Here is a 16,880-nt window from a genome sequence, read left to right as displayed (position 1 = left end):
GTGGTCCTGTGCAAATCTGTTTGGTCTTGTGTCTTCCTGGGGCTAGGGTTGCAGTGGGCACACACGATGGCATTTGGCTGGATAAAGTACTGCACAGAGGTGACACTGTCAGCAGCAGCTGCCACTGTCCCAGCGGCCAGGGCAGAGCTCTGTTTGCTGCCATCAGATTGGCATGTTCTCTTGGTCACTTCCTGCTATTCTGAAGCTATGTACCTTTCTACTGACACTCTTCTTGAAATGCTTATTTGTTCTCACGTTCCTGCTGAACCAGATAATGTTCTCACGAGTCAATTGTCTTCTGGATAGCTTTATTTTTAACAACATCCATATATACCTCTGCTACTCCTCCAGACTGAATCCCACAGTTTTCTCCTGCAGCCGTGGGGGAGGTTTCTGTATGGAAGTTGAATTAAAGCCAGGATATTTTCACTTAGCTGTTGATGAGCTGTGAACTATTCTGATGCCTTTGCAATATTGTGAATGGTAAGATTTCCACCTCCACCCAAGTGAAACAGACTATCTATTGTGGAGGGCTTGGATTTGACTCATCTTTTGGGTGGTGGGGAAGAATTCTGGGTAACTTCCCATTTCCATTTCCCTTAAGCACGTCATTTCCATGAAGGATTGCTCAGAGCACATGGAGAAGACCCCTGGAAAGCAGGGGAGTTTCTTCTTCTGAGCTTACTCATTATTAAGGGGGTTTGTAGGGACAGCTCTGGATGAAACTGGCTATTGGCCATCCAGCTGCCAAGAAGCTCACTGTCTTTTCTCTCAGTTTGGACTAAACTTTCTCCAAAGCAAATATGCTTATAGTAAATTGTTATCTTACAGCTATTTAGGGGTCCTCTTTCCTCCCCCTCCTACCCAAAGGGATATGGCTAAATATATTTGCACTCAGCATTCCCATGACTCCAGAGAATGCATCTTGTATCATAGACTGCAGTGTGAAAATTACAAAGCAGCACGACAGTGGAAGAGAGTAATAAAAATGGATTCCCCTTTCCCACACAATTTCATTTCTGTGGAATATTTCCATTTCAGGGAGTTTGAAAAATTCCCATCCACTTTCACAAAGCATAGAAACATTTTTTTCCTGCCTATCAGAAAAGAACCATTTCTTCTATATTTCCTTATCTTAAACAGTGCTGGGGCTACTAAATAAATGACAGAAGGTCACATAGGTGAACTACAGTCCCAATATCAATTCTCATGTGGGGACAGACCCAGGAGTGGCAGCGTGCTGCTGTGCTCCTTTGCTGACCAAGCAGTGGGGAAGATCTTGCTGCAGTGGGAGAGGAGGCAGTTAGTGGTGACTGATCTAGGCCAGCATTCCAGAGGCTAATAGACCAGGAGGGGAGGCTGGTGGGAGCATAGTTCCAGGGTTTGGGAACTTGTTGATCTGGCTGGCTCTTAAAAGTTTTCTACTGTATGGGCAGCAGCTGAGAAGTGTGGAATGACCTTGCAGAGAGGCTTAGTCCTGGCTACCAGAGCCCTGCATGTCACTTGTGATTGCAGGCAGCTGTTCTTAACTCCTTTAATTTTGACAGTTTCTCAGCTTATACCTTTTGAGAGCCTTGTGCTATAACATGTCAAAGTAACAAAATCAGAATGGAGCTTTAACTAGAGCACTGGGGATGAGGAAAGAAGATCTCCAAACAATGGAGCTAATGCATTTAAACAGACAGGCTTTTGTGCCTGGATGTGTCCCTTTTTTTTTCCAAATTTATCAGTTTGATTAATAAAATCACTGTGTCCCCTTACAAGCTTTGCCCCTCTGATGTCACTATTACTATTTAATAAATTCCAGAAACATGGAGTTGAGGCAGTTTCCCAGTCCCTTATGCCCCATGATCTATGAAGAATTGCTGCAGCATGATCTTTCAAACACCATCATGCTGTGTGCAGTCCTGCGGAATCTCAACTGAGAAACTATCAGCCAAATTCTCCAGCTAGCAAATAAGCAGCTGAAGGGACAGCACTGTTCAGAAGTGTTGGGAAAAGCTATCTCAGCCCCCTTTGCCCTGTGGTGCTATTGGTGTCATTGAGGCAGGCTGCTTCGGTTGTTCCTCTGCTAGCAGGGTGCACAGCAGCAAGAGGCAAGAGCAGGCATGGGCTTAGCACAAGAATTAACTGTAGGACAGTGCTGCAGTCTCCTGGGGTGAGGGAGAAGGTTACCCAGCAGTCTGGAAACAGTGGGCACCAGCATGTCACCCTGGACCTGTAGGAGAGCTTGGGGCAGCTGGGGAAGCCCACCCACAAACCTGAGGGTGGGAGCCCAAGTGTCTATTTGGGGTTACAGTGTGTAGCAATGACCTCCCTTGCTTCTGGCACAGAGGCTTGGTTAATTCCCAGCTCCTGCCAGGATGCTGGGCTGGAGGCACCCCCCAGCCAGACATCTCTTCCAAAGCATTATGCAAACTGGGGTAGGAGATGTGCAAGGGATGAGCCAGCAGCACAGCAATAAGACCCTGCCCTGAGAAGTGATGAATCTCCATTTGGGGGAAACACCTGTCCCATTACTGCAGGTTGGGTTGCAGCTGTGCCAAGAGGTGGTTTTCCCCCAGCTTCAGTGTCACAGGTAGCTTGTAACAGGTAGGCTGGTGTGACATTCAGCAGTGCCCCTCCCTTACGTGTACCCCAGTTACCCAAACTGTCCTGCCAGAGAGCTCACAGATTGTTCCTCGACAAAGGATGCTGAGTTCTTATAGTTGATGAAAGATGACACTGCTGTCATCATTCTCTCTTGCTTGCTGTAACACCAGTACAAGGGACCAGCCACATCTCCATGGTGCTGTAACAGACCCAGCCGCTGCTGCTTGCAGGAAGTTCAGAGATGAAAGCATCCTGGTCTCCTCCAGTCCCAGAGAGCTGTGAGTGAGTATTTGTTTCTCTGCACAGTCAGAGGGAAGTGTCATTTCCAGGGGGAGTTAATCTGAGAAAACTCAAAGTTGCACTTCTGGTAGCAAATAATGTTGATATTATAAAACAGTTATTTTTTCCTAAAAGGAAAAGGCACATGTTTTGAGAGAACAATTTAGACAGCAGCAATTTTGCCATCAAGTCTTTGTTATGGCTCAGATAACCTTCCAGGTTATTTTCCTGGCTACAGGAGGAAAAACATGCTGGGTTTCCAGCGCACAGAAGGGATTAATTCCCTCTACCAGGGCTGACATAAGAGCTATGGTCTATAGGCTGATCTATAGCTAAAAGCATTTACTGCTCCAAAAGGGCACATCTTTGAAGTTAGTTGTGGGGTTTTTTTTTTTTTTTTTTGGTGTAGGTGTTTGGTTTTTTTTACTTAGGTAAACTGGTGGAGAGGCACAGTCAGACAAATGCAGGAGTATATCACCTGCCAGGGATGCAGACTTACTAAGCCTTCCTAGAGCTATTCTCAGGAGAGGCCAGGCTGATGTGTTGTAGTCTGACACAGCTGTGGTTCCATGGACCCATGTGCTCCATTCTCTCTGCTAGCTGTGCTACAGCACAGCATTACTACCTACACCTGGGACCCCCACAAAGTAGGGACAAAATGGGTGTGGTTTGGATTTAGCTCAGCTGCAGCTCATGTCTCATTATGCCCCTCTCTGGGGCAAAGCACAGCCCTAGGCTGGTTTACAGGAGGTTCTGGAAAATATGTCTCTGGAGCCCTCTTCCTAAGGAAGTCAGTGCTTTTCTGGTGGCTCTGGACTGCTCAGAAGGAGTGAGGCATAGCTGTGTGTCTGTGTGGGGTTGTGTGGTGTGCGTCTGTCCTGCCTAGGAGCCCTGTGTCAGGTTCTGGGCCTGATCTCAGGCACTGATAGGAGAGGGCCTACAATGTGCAAAGCTGCAATCAAGCTGAAAGGCTTCTGATATCCAAGAGGGCTACATAACTTCAGTATTCAACCTACGAGGTAATTATATATTTATATATGTTTCTGTTTTCATATTGAGCAATTAGTTGTGCTATTTCTAATGGTGTGCAAGTTACTGATGATGACTGATGTTTTTTAAATCCCAAAGCAGAGAATGCAACTCATACTAAGTTGGAAAAAATGTCTTTGTTTTAATGTGTGTTGTATTCATGGAACCTAAAAGAGAAAGCAATCAAGATTTGGTTTCTTTCTTGAAAGTGAAGTAAAAGCATTTCCAGAAAAGTAAGCAAAGACAATTTAGTGGTGTTTTTCAGGCAGGGAGAGAAACATTCTCCTTCAAGCAAGAGGAGAATTGGAGCTTCCATGTTGTGGTTAAGCACTGCCTAGGTGGCTGATGTGTTTCCAGAACAGAAAGTAGTTGTACAAAATAATTATACACAGTATACAGAGGAGATAAAACAGTGATATCCTTGCTGTTTGCCCTTCTGTGTTTAAAGCTTGGTGCGCTGGCTGTCATGGCAATGCATAGGATTTGTGGGTGTGGTGCTGGGGCTGTGCTGTGTGTTGCAGGTAGAGGTCCTGGTCTGTGACTGGTGGAGTGAGGGTGGCTGCGGAAGGCCACCAGGTCTGATCAGGCTGCGACCTCAGAGAGGTGTTGTGGGATGCAGCCACAGTGGATTGTTTTTTATTTACTAAACACTATAGTTCATGTAACTTAGATGCATTTCCCACCTTTACGGTGGTTCACTGGATGCATCATTGCTGTGATGTACAGCATTGCTCCATGTATAGCAGAGGTCCAAGCAGGAGAGGTAATATCTGTTGTTAAGATGTACCAGTGGCTTCTCTCATGTGAATGGAAGGAAAAGAAATAAGATGTCTGAACAGACGTGTAATGGGTGAGGGAAGAGGCTTAGCAGACTTAAGCTCAGCTGTCTTCAGAGAATTTTCAAAAGCTCACTGCAAACACTCTGTTTCAAAGCTTATGTTCCTTTATCTATGAGAAGCTAAACACTAGCTAATTCTTTAATTAGTTCCCAACAAGATGTTCTTCTCTGTAGCCAAGGCTCACAACGAGATAATTACGTCTTTAGTTTTAAAATAAATGTCAATACAGAAAGTTATTTTGATTTCTGTCTTAAAATGTTTTATTTTTGCTCACGATCCTAGTGTTGGCCCTCACCTGCAGTATCTCTCTTTGGTTTGAGAGACACTGAATGCTTTATTTTCAGCTCGTCGTGCTGCTGTCCCAGTGCATGGGTATGGTGGAGCTGAATCTGCTATGGCAAGCTCTGAGCCACCATTGTGTGTAGCTCAGTTGATGCAGTGTCTGTTAACCTAACAACAGACACACATGTGGCCCAGAGTGCCCGAGTGTAGGTTGCATCACATGACAGAGACATACATGTAGAGCTTCCTGGGCCCTGTGTGAAGCATGGCAGGAGAAAGTGGAGCTGCCCCTCTGTCCTTAGTTACTCATACCCTGAAGCAAGATGCCAGCATTCTGACACCAGGCTTGCCCAAGGAGACTGGCTTCTCTCACACACCAGAAGATCCCAAGTACTCAGCTCCACAATGTGTGTCCTTTTGGTGAGGGATCATAACCTTTGTGGTTAACCCACTGTGGTTTCTCTATTTCCTAGGGAGCAAATTTATCTGAACTGGAAAATTGCAGCTCAGCATTCATCAAGAAAGATGTGGGAAAAGATTGCTCTCCTATTAGTTGGGGAAAAAAAAAAATAAGATCAGAGACCTACAGAACATGATCCTTGGGACAACCTTAAAACAGTGATTGTTTCTTCCAGGAATAATGAGAGTGGGGAGAAGGATGAAGGAGGAGATGAAAACACAATTAGTCTTAAAATGCGGAAACGGTTACTACAAAGAATAAGGAAATAGTTTGTTCTTGATACCTGTGTCAGATGACAACAGTAATGGGATAAAATCAGCAAGGAAGTTGCTGATAAGCCATTAGGAAAAGCTTTCTTAAGGCTGGGATGCTGAAGCACTGTGCACCTGAAGGGGCTATGGCAATAGCACCATCAGAGGGGTGGCTGTATAAACTTCTACCAGGAGTGATGCAGGAAGAAGGGATTTTTTTTTTTTGGGGGGGGGGGGGGGAGGGGGGCCAGTTTCTTCAGCGATAAGGTCTCTGTTGTTGTTTTTGACCCAGGGGCTGGTCATGCCATCTCATACTGGGAGAGAGGTCAAAGCAGTTAAACCTGAAGGATGGCCTCACTCATGGCCATGGTGGGGCAGGGGTCCTGCTCAGTTCAGGCAGGTTACACTTATCCTATCATTTGATGCCTAAATCTTCTGATATAGTGCCTAAGGCCGTGGATTGTCTTCCTCTTCTTCCTGCCTAAAGTTAAGGAGCTAGAATTCAGATCCTGGTGCCTCTTTTGGACCTCAAGGTAGAGCCAAGAGCAGATATAGACCAGGGTTGCATCCTGTTTTCACTCCTACTCAGAGCAGCTGTGCAGCTGGTTGGGCTCTCTGTTTTCTAGGAGAGGTTGACTTTTAGGTCACCTTCAGTTATTCTTTACAAATGGATATAATATTAGGGGATGAAAGGGAACAAGGAAGAAATAGACAGTGGGTTATCTAAAGTTGTCCTTTGAGAGCATATGGGCTCTTGAAGGGGGAAGCTGTGTTCTCTCCCCCCAGTTCATGTCCTGACTAAAGAGAAAGAGTGTGTATCCACATGGAAGTCAGCATTTGCTACTTCTGTTGAACGTTTTACTTCCCTTTGCAAGTATATTGCAAGTAAATTCTCACTTGAGTCATTAATCCTTTCAGCACATGTGAATGAAAATGTGTTAACTAACATGACTGTAAATGCAAGCAGTTGGGATACTAGCAGTTGAGCCTAGACGTGTTCATAACTCATGCTAAATACTATGGGTCACTCTTGCAGACTTGCTTTGACTTTTAGAACTGGCAGTCTGTCAAAACTTTATATAAGGTTGGGACCTATAGTTTTCTGGCTGCTATAAATACATTAATATCATAAGCCAAATGTTTCCCCCCTTATTGTTAATGTATTTCCTTTGCTTAGTCTCTGTGAATGTGCCCAGGGAACACAAGAAAATTGTTGGAGTCTCAGCTTCCTTTTATTCCCCTTGTCAGCAAATTGTGGCCAGAAGATGTAGATGGGGCCATTTTGGAGGAAGTGGGGGCTTCTCCTGCCTCCACAGATGGCATATCCTCTGCAGGCAGGCTCAGCTTTTTGGGTGGGATGGAAACCCACTGCTGTCCCCTCTGTTGTCACGCTGAGCTCCTGTGTGCCCTTGCACTGCTGTTCACAGAGATATTTTGCCTGCCACTTAGTAGCCTTGGGGTGACACGTTGCAATCCTGATCAGAAACAGAACAGTTATCATCAAACTGCACGTGCAGGCCCAGTGCCCTTCAGTTTGCTGACTTTTTCCCCTGTAGCAAACCAGTCCTCTTCTTCACATCCAACAATTCTTATTGATGTTACATCAGGTTTAGCAAGGGAGGTCCAGAGATGAGCAGGCACTAGATGACCTTTGTTCAAAAAATGAGTCCTGCAAATCAAAATTAAATTGCAGGAGAGGACTGTGACATGGCTGTTGTGTGAGCAACGTGCAAGATTGCAGCTTTTAGGACTGACAGCTTGAATGACGTTTGGATGTGTACTTTGCAATCTTGAAACACGCTTGAAATGGAGAACTTCTTACAGTCACAGCTATTCACCTCATCTTCCCAGAGCACCTGATGCTCTGCAAGCCATTGGTCAGCTCTTTCTTCCATGGCTCTGGTTGAAATTATTTTCTGTTGGTATTTAAGAAGAGCTTGCTTTACTTGACTGTGCGGCAATGCTTCTGTGATGTGTGAAAGTTTCTTATTAGAAATATGTCAGGACCTAAAGCAACATGCTCTTGTAATCTATTTAGTATGACTCCTGGACAGAGAATAGTAGGAAAGTAATTCAAAACTTTTATTTTTGTTCTCAGCAGTAATTAATTGCACAAATCGGTGCCTAATTTGTTCTTTCAAGTATCAGTAGAGTGATGATGAGAAGGTTCAATAAATCAAACATGGAAGTGTTGCCACCAAGTGGTACAAGCTGTGTTAGGCAATGTCTCTTAACTACTAGATCACAGTGATGAATCTGAGATGCTCTGATGTATTTATAAAAAAAAGATTTTTCTTTCTTTTTTTTTTTCCTTTGCTTAATTTTTCCCTTTTGTGATACATTTTACTTCTCACAGTGGTAAATGATCATACCAGCAGCCATCTCCATGTAGTAATGGGGTGCATTGACCACCTCTTCCCGCATTGGGTGGAGCTGCAGGCAATGGAGGGACAAACATGAAAGGTCCCTGGGGTACAGGACTGCTCAGACTGTCCCTGATGCAGTTCTGTCTCATTGGGATGTGGCATATTCCTTCTTCCTTAACCCTGAGTATGGGTGAAGAGAGCAGTCCTGGAGGGGGACTGCGCCCCCAGGCCTGGAGACTGGTCAAGCACTGTCCTAACCTGTCCCTTTCTTGTCCAATGCAGCCATTCCTGAATGACTTGGGACATTTTTGAAATAATTTCCATATTTATATAGTTCTTAATGGCAATGATGTGAGTGCTAAAGTGCTTTGTTTTTCAGCTAAATAACTAAGTGTGCTATACTTCACCCACAGGTTTCTTTATTCTGCTGGAACTGAATAATATCTTTTGCCTGCCATTTAGAAAACCTAAGTTTAAAAAAAATTAAAAAAGGAAGAATTTTTCAATGCAAGAGAACCAGGGGGTAACACAGGGGGATTGCTAGGGGCTGCCAACCTGGATAGGGGACCTGGCTGTCAGGAAGTTAATTATATGTTTCCTTTTTTTTTTTTTTTAAACAATAAAGGTTAAAAGCAAACAGGCAAAAACTTGGTTATGCACACACTTGAACATGTATGTATAGGCATGCAGTCTCATCTCCAGGCATGCACGTTGAAATTCCCAGCACCTGGTGTGGATGTGGGGGCTCTGTAGGTCCCACACCCCTTTGACTCTGCCAGCACCAGCAAAAGCCAAAGCTGAGCAGCAGCGCAAGAGTAGCCATGTTGTCACTGGAAAGGTGCTGGTCCAGCATGCAGGAGCTTAGAGACCTGAAAGTTGTGGTACAGGGTTGGCCTTATCCATAAGTTGTATGTTGGGAATAAGAGCCAAGCAGGAGGTAACTGGTCAAAAATATGCTTTTTTTTTTTTTTTTCTCAGAACTGACACTTTCTCAGCAGACATCACTTCTTAGCTTTCTTCAAACCTCTCCCTTTCTGTCTTTGGATAATTGCCTCTCATTTCTTAGAGTGAAAGCCTGAAGTACTCTCTTTATTTATTTTAATTTTAACGTTGCCACCATTATCGTCAGACCAAGCAAATGATGGCAAAAAGCAGAAGCAGTCACCAAGGCCCTTTTATCTCAGCTTTAGTCTCTGCTAACTACAAATCACAGTAGAGGAGTTAAATTTAATGCAGCTGATCTGAGAGGAAAGAGGAGAAGGGAATTGGCAAATGTATGTGTTAGTGAAACATAATGGTAGAAAAGGTCTCTAAAAAGATGGCTTCCAAAGCTTTTATAAGCACAATTGTGAATATATTTCAGTTTTATCTTTCCCTGTTAAAAAGTGCAAGAAAATAAACGGGGATGTCAACCTAAACAACCGCTAGCATTGTTGCGCAGAGGGAAAATATTGTAATTAGGATATCAGATCTCTAAAATGTCTTATCCAGATCAGCAGAACTTAGCTGAAATGGCTTGTTTCACTCTATTATAAAGAGTATATTTAACTTGACCATTTATGAATAGCTAATATGTTTCTAATATGACTGCTTTTTAGACATCACATTTGCAAATGACTCATCCACTCTTTTTTATTATTATTATTACTACTAGTCCTTTAAAAATAATTAACACAAATAAATCAAGTAGACTATTTAATATAATGAATTCACAAGCAGATGAAGTAATTATTTTGGAAATTATTATAGCAAATTGAGGTTTTCTTTATTTTACCAGTGGGGTTTTTTACATGGGAAAAGCCAAATTTTTATGACAGCTGGCTGCTTGTATACAATTATAGCTGGTGCATATCTGTAAACTTGTTACCTACATTTGTAAGCCGAATCTATGTATTTTTCTCTCGCTCTGCTGAAGAATTATTAACATATATAGAAATTGCCATAAAAAAAAAAGTTAAAATAAAACACAAGCATAGAGGACTATGAAGAGTCACTGGAGAACTTTCTGTGGCTTCCACTAAAACTGTGTCCATTGACTGGGGTTTAAAGCAAACTGAATAAAGTCTTGTCAACTACTTAGAACTATAATATATATATTAATATTCTGACTTTACAATGGCCAGGAAGCTTTCTGGTTATTACAGCTATATTTGCTTATGGGCAAATATATTTACTGAAGGTGTTAAATTGCCAGTGAATACTGTGCCAAATATCTGATGAAAACAAATGCAATGTAACAAAACCTTTAAGTATTCTTGATGAAGCAGGGTATGTAAATTTTGGTTGCCAAAATTGTGGGCCAAATTTTATAGGGCTTAATGACATGAGAAATAGACCGAAACTAAGGAACTGTAGATACCCCATCTGTGGAAGTGTTCAGGGTCAGACTGGATGGGGCCTTGAGCCACCTGGTCTAGTGGAAGATGTTCCTGATGATGGCAGGGGATTGGATTAGGTGGGTTTTTGGACTCAGTGATATCTAGAGGTCTTTTCTAACCATTGCAGTTCTGTCTTCAAGTGCCCTTTTCCATGTAATCCATTCTGTAATTCATCCTATGATTAAAATGCCTGTGAGATGCAGGCAACTCACTAGTATCAAAGACCTAGTTATTTCTGAAGTAGTATATTCCCAGGAATGTCATGTACCAGTATCTTTGTATCCAAATAAACTTCTGCTCCTGCTCAACCCTGGAAGCAGGACATACTGTCCATTCGGGGGTGCTGAGTTCACCACTGCTGACTTGTATGAATTAGTCTTCCAGACTACCACCTGTGGGTCTTGACATTTGCAGAGCACAACCCGTGTCTTACTTCCATCACCCACTGGAGATGCCAGCAACTATGCACTGGGGAGGCTGTGCAGGCATACCTAAATTTGTCCACCAGCCCCATGCCCAGCTGTGTCACTGAACATTATTTGCAGGCCTTTAAAGCAAGCAGGCGGGGATTAAAATTTGTCAGTGCCTGTGAGGAGCTGCAAAGAGAAACAATTTCTGGTCCTGGACACTTCACGAGGCCGGTTGTGCATGGTGGCATGCAGTGCCCAGGCCTTCCTTGCGCTGTGATCCCACAGACAAGATCTGAGCTACCTGACTTTGTTTTCCACTCTATTAGCTGCTTCAGGAAATGACACAGCTTGAAGACACCTACTGGGACATCTTCTGTTCTTTCCCCATGATCTTCCTATGTCACAGTTAGTGATGGCCTTTGAGGTTTGTTGCTAAACAGCTTTGGAAGAGGCCTGACTCAATGTATTGTGGGGTTGCTCTGGAACCATAGCTGCCAGCCCGGCTGGCCTTGGGATTTTCCATTTGCAACACTTCCTCCATTTATGAGGAGGGGGGAAAAAAAAACCAACAGAGTAACAAAACAGCAACTGAAAATTGTAACAGCAATTACTGTAGCCTTTCAGCAGAAATTGAAGGGGTAAAATTTGGACGCTTCAAAAACCTATAAATAGAGCATCCAGAGCAGAAAGGTACAGGAAGGAAGAGGAAGCCTCTAATAAATTACAGATCTTTAAAGGATCCAAGTAGAGGGAGGAAAAAAGCCAACAACAGGAAAGTTTAAAAGAAGCCCATACTGAATATTATAAATTCACGTGAGAAGGGCCTTTCTTCTCTTGGTGTAGAAAGACACAAATGTTTTGGTATACCATCCTCATGTAGGGAAAAGGTTGAGGCTTAAATAGTCCACAACTGCTTTTGTTGTATTGTGATTAACAAGTCATGCTGTTAAAATTGTATTAAATGGGACTCATGCCTTCTTGCTGTCACCATTTTCAGAGCAATTGCTTCTCATTCAGCTTGCTCGTCCACTGAGAACCTGGCACTCAACGAAACGCAAAGTATTATTTAAGTTAATAAAACATCCTTGTTCCAAATACCTACTGCTGTGAAATGTGAACAAAGGAGGGACACCAGGTCCCATTCTGTGTGCAGAAACCCAGATGAAATAGATTCCAGTGTGATTTTGTTTACAGTTGTCATGGAAATCCAGCTTCCCTCTGTGTGGTGCCAGGGAAGGCAAACACCTCCCTGCACACGCCCCAGGTGAGCAAAGTGTTTGGGCTGTGACTTGCTGGGGGTGCCATGCAGAGATTTGCCCACCAGAGCAGCCTGTCCAGGCAGTGCTCTGCAGGCTGGTGCCTGGGGAGAGGCTCACAGCTTTACTCACATGCTGTGAGAGGAAGCTCTGCCCTGCAGTTTTGCTGGTGGACTGCAGGACCAGGAATGAGATCCAAATCTGAATGGGAGTGATAGTGAAGGTGAAATTGTTTTCCAGCCTCCAGCATTGTGCTTCAGAACTCTCCTGCTTCCCTTTCTAGTCATATTCCCCTAATAAACATGAAGGAGAAAAAAAAAGGACATGCGATATAAATTCACATGCACACAGAGTGAAGGATCATGTTTTTACAGTCAAATTTGAAGATGAATTAGTCTTTGAGATACCGTCTGTTTAAGGATTATGTTGTTAATAACCTAAATTTGACACACGCTTTTTTTCCCTTTCAGTCACTACCAGCAAAGCCTCTCTGAAAATTATCTCTTATGAAGCTGTGTCATTAATGGCTTCCTGCGAGGTTTCTTTTGGAAGCGGCAGAAAGGTAAATAAAAATGAATTAATACAGCATTGTGGGTTTTTAGGCAAAATATGCAAATATCATACTGACAAAACCTTAGCAGCATTAAAGGCTTTCAGATCCTATCCTCAGAGGCTCTGCTTGTGGAATCAGAAGCGTTTAGGCAACCTTTAACTTAGTTTATGTGTAATACACATGCACACACTCTGTCTCTCTCTCACTTCCTAATGTCCTCTTGGAACAATTCCCACTGGTGCAGTTTTCTGCTTCGCAGTTCATGAATTTTATTTTCAATCAATAAATAAACCTATTATCAAAGTTTTGCATTCTCATCATATATCGTCATTTCTCATAAACCATTCCATTGTATGGGTCAGCTTCACTAAGCACATGCCACTTACCTTTATTTTTCTTCATGGGGCTGCACAGTATATGAATGGAATGCACATGAAGGTGTAATCTGATTTCAATTCTAACTAATACTTATGAATAAGCCTGTTTATTTATGTTTTATTATTATTAAGTTGCTTTGAGACAGTAATCAGGCCTTAGGTATTTCTTGGTGTTCTTGTCTGTAATGTATTCTTATAGTATGGAGCAGAAATTGCCTTGCAGGCCCCCCTACAGCATCCCGTGCCACCGAAGAAAGTGTTATTTCTGGTCTATAACATTACACCATTTACCAGGCATTTCAGGCAAGTAAAGAAAAGCTTCTTGCATGCTCCTTTCAAGATTGCTAAGTTCCCACTGTGGAGGATTATAAAGGGAATCTGTCTGGGAGCCAGTGACCTACTATGATGAAACCCTCCTAATTGCTTGTGCAGATTTTTTTTAGGAAGTATTATTTTAGGCACTTTTTGAAGAGACGGGCTGTCTTTGTGGTGATTGAGTTCTTGGATGTTTTCTGATTTGTGCCTTTATTTTATCTGTCAGCCCAGACAGAGTATTAAATACTGCTATCATATGCAGTCATCAAATGATCAAATTACAAGGTTCACAGACAAATAATATTTCAAAATGAAAGCCTTCAAATTGCCTACTTTTCTGACCTCTGAAAGAGTATAATATTACATAGAAATGAAGGGGGGGGGGGGGGGAGTCTATCAATAACAACAACAACAAAGGATAGGAGAAAGTAGGGGGCAAGGAAGTAAAGTAAATGTTCTTAGTTAGGTGAGATCCCATAAACACAGTGGAATCCCAGGTTACTTTGAGCTAACCTTGATAATATCTCAACTAGTTAGTCTCCACAGCTGTCACTGCTATGGGATGGTAGATTTGATGCTAATGCTCCTATAGTACACCACCACCACTACTGGTACAAATACAACTTCTGTTGCTAACAGCAGTGGTATCACTCCTATGTAGCATCACTATACACATCTACCTAATTAGAGGGGCCTGTTTTCTTAGATCCATTTTACATATTACTCTTTCTACAATTACTGCTTCTTTTTGGATTCAGCCAAAATAGCAGAAGGAAAGATTTTTAAGGTGAAGCATGAATCTCCCAAAGGAGGAGCTTTTTTTCACTTTTCTGTGGGATGTGTGGACTCCAGGGAGTTACCTTTCCATTTGCAGAGAGGGCTCAGGTTCTCAATGAGAAAAGAAAGCTTGTGTGCGTGTTCTAACTGAGGGCCTAGGGTGTTATAGCTACTTCATAGAGATTGAAAAAATATCTTGCTTGTATTGTAAAGCTTTCTCCTATCTCAGATGTCTGTTTCTCAGGTGTCAGATCCCTCTCCCTTCTCCTGCTGATGTCTTGACTGCAGTGCTCTACTGATTCCTGCAGCTACAATTTACCTGCTGCAGAAAACAGAGTTAACATAACAATGAAAAGATGTTTTCTATTCCTTACAAAAACCACTATTTACTCTCAAAAATACAGTGGCAAGCATAGGCAGAAGCTTACAGACATGACATTTTTATTACAATTTTATTACTGGTCTTACTTAGCAATTTTTGTTCACTTTTTATTGTTCCTGATTTGTCTGGTCCTTAACTCCACAAATAAATTGCACGCTTATGCAGCAGATTCCTTACTAGTATCAGCAAGCTCACTGTTTCATGGGGTCTTCTGGCCAGAAGGACTGTTACTGTCATCTAATCTATCACCCATGGTCAGATTCGTTCAGAAAAATAATTTCTGCTTGAAGAGTATGGCGTATAACCCACTCATTGATAGAAATTTCTGTGGTATATGTCTAGCCAATAGCTGGTCTTTTAAAGATGTTTGGTATTTAGGATTATATGTATGACTTTGTATTATGCACTTGATACTAAGCCATATTTCTTTGCCTATGGGACTATATATAGAAGTAATGTATCATTATGCCAGTGACAATATTCTAGCTGCAAGTACTAGTGATGTGATAATTCTATCATCTTGAGCTCTGCTTTGATTATCATTTTTTTTCCTGCTTTTTTTTTATTTGCCTAAGAAGTACACAATAGTTTAACTTCCTCTTCAAAACTTCTCATTCATCTTCGGGAGGGTGAGCAATCTTTTCTGAGCAGAGAAGACATGCTCCAACTATTTCTTTATACCCTTATAACCCTTATCTTTTAGTTATGCTTCTCTGCATTGACCTACTGTTTCTGCACATTATTTTTCTGAGCATGTCTGTACTGGCTGTTACAGGGTCAAGGCCTTGAAAGCAAGCCAGACTGATTTGGGGGCCTCTTTCCTTTGTTTCAGTGGATGTTTGCCAGAAACTCTATGTCCTGCAGCAGCACTGACTGGGCTGAACTCTCCCAGAGCAGCATCTCTCCTCCATACACTGACTGCTGCATTTCTGATTTGAACGCACAAGGGAGCCAAGCACATACATATAATAGCAACTATCCTCCACAGGATATAGATTAGAGGGCTCCCTATGTGCACCTGGGGAGTGCTGTGAGGCAGGAGGCCGAAGGTTAGGTTCCCAAGGGATGGCTTTGACTCATCTAGATCTCACCATGCTTGATGTATGTATATTGTCAAACAAGCTCAAGACAGACTGTTGGGATCTTTTTTTCCCCTACTCAAACTAAAGAGGCAGCAATTATGCTTACAGCATTGTGGGAGATATTTCCAGTCACAGAGGCAGAAAGGCCAGTAAATTATTCCAAAGTTATACTTCAAATGCTGCCAGAATTAACTGCCAAGAACCTTTTCTCATAGTGCTTGTGCAGACTGTATTTCCCTACCCAAGCCAGCAAACACAGGGACATGGGGCACAACTTACCCAGCTGCACCTTGTGCTTTCTCAGCCCACCTCTTATACTGTATATCTCCATGCAAAGAATTGCTCCCTTGATGTCGTTCAGGAGTGTCATGTGGTAGGAGCAGGCACATTCTTCAGGAGAAGTAAGGTCCCAAATGTCTCAATGGCAGTCTGATCATTCCCTAAGGAACCAGGACTAAATAGCTATTCCTCCCTTTTTTTCTTCCTCTGTACCTTCCTTTACCTAATTCTTTCACTATTCGGTAAAGAAGAGTGAGAAAGCTGATGCATTTGATGCAGTACCTGTGTTCTCTGGCACCTTGGCTGAAGTGCAGAAGTCTTGGTGTCCTTCTGCTGTGCCTGTACAAGAAGCATACGCTCATGTAGCCTTTTGACATGTAAGCTAGGTTTTGCAGGTATAGCACTTCTCAGAAGCTGTGGGACAATATTCTGCTCCCCTGTGAAACTCATGATGTGCAGCCACTCTTTTCTGGGAAACCCTTAAATTAGAAGTTTCCTGAAAGGACCCATACCTCTCTCCCATTCTTATTGTTTTATACTTGTTGATCAATGGAAAGGAATATGTTCAATACTAAGCACTTGTTGAAAAGGCACTGATTGTTGCATGAGGGATTTGATCTACTTCTGGTCATAACTTTTACACATTTGGAAGAGTATTCAAGGAAATAAGATGGTTTTCTTTTCACGTCTTTTGATTCTGACTTCATCATAGATGAATAAAAGCAGAACTCAGTTCATTCTCTCCTTATCCTCAATGATCACATAATCTTCTGTGACAGAAACATGCTAGACTAATGTAGGTGAAAGCTTTTTTTTTCTTTTTTTTTTCTCCTTCTCCAGAGGAGTTCTGGTTGCTTCCTCAGGCAGGAATTTGATCACTAAGAAATTATTGGCAAACCATCAGACCTGTACTGTTCTCTTTAGTCTGCCAGTGATTCCCACGTCTCATCTCCACACGAAGCATCTGTAGGTT

At 42.5% G+C, this 16,880-nt stretch overlaps 1 long non-coding RNA gene across 1 annotated transcript in view; it reads left to right on the top strand.

The window, feature by feature from the left end:
- Positions 1–8,636: 8,636 nt before the first annotated feature.
- The window catches only part of LOC121111050, a 34,703-nt gene continuing 26,459 nt past the window's right edge, over positions 8,637–16,880 (top strand). The window contains exons 1-2 of the long non-coding RNA XR_005860606.2: positions 8,637–12,150; positions 12,613–12,704. This is a non-coding gene — a long non-coding RNA (uncharacterized LOC121111050). The remainder of the gene's footprint in view (positions 12,151–12,612; positions 12,705–16,880) is intronic.

This window comes from Gallus gallus, chromosome 5 (assembly GCF_016699485.2).
Source record: "Gallus gallus isolate bGalGal1 chromosome 5, bGalGal1.mat.broiler.GRCg7b, whole genome shotgun sequence".
Taxonomy (NCBI): Eukaryota; Metazoa; Chordata; class Aves; order Galliformes; family Phasianidae; genus Gallus; species Gallus gallus.
The sequence above is the reverse complement of the archived record's forward strand: the minus strand, read 5'-3'. Positions and strand labels throughout refer to the sequence as shown.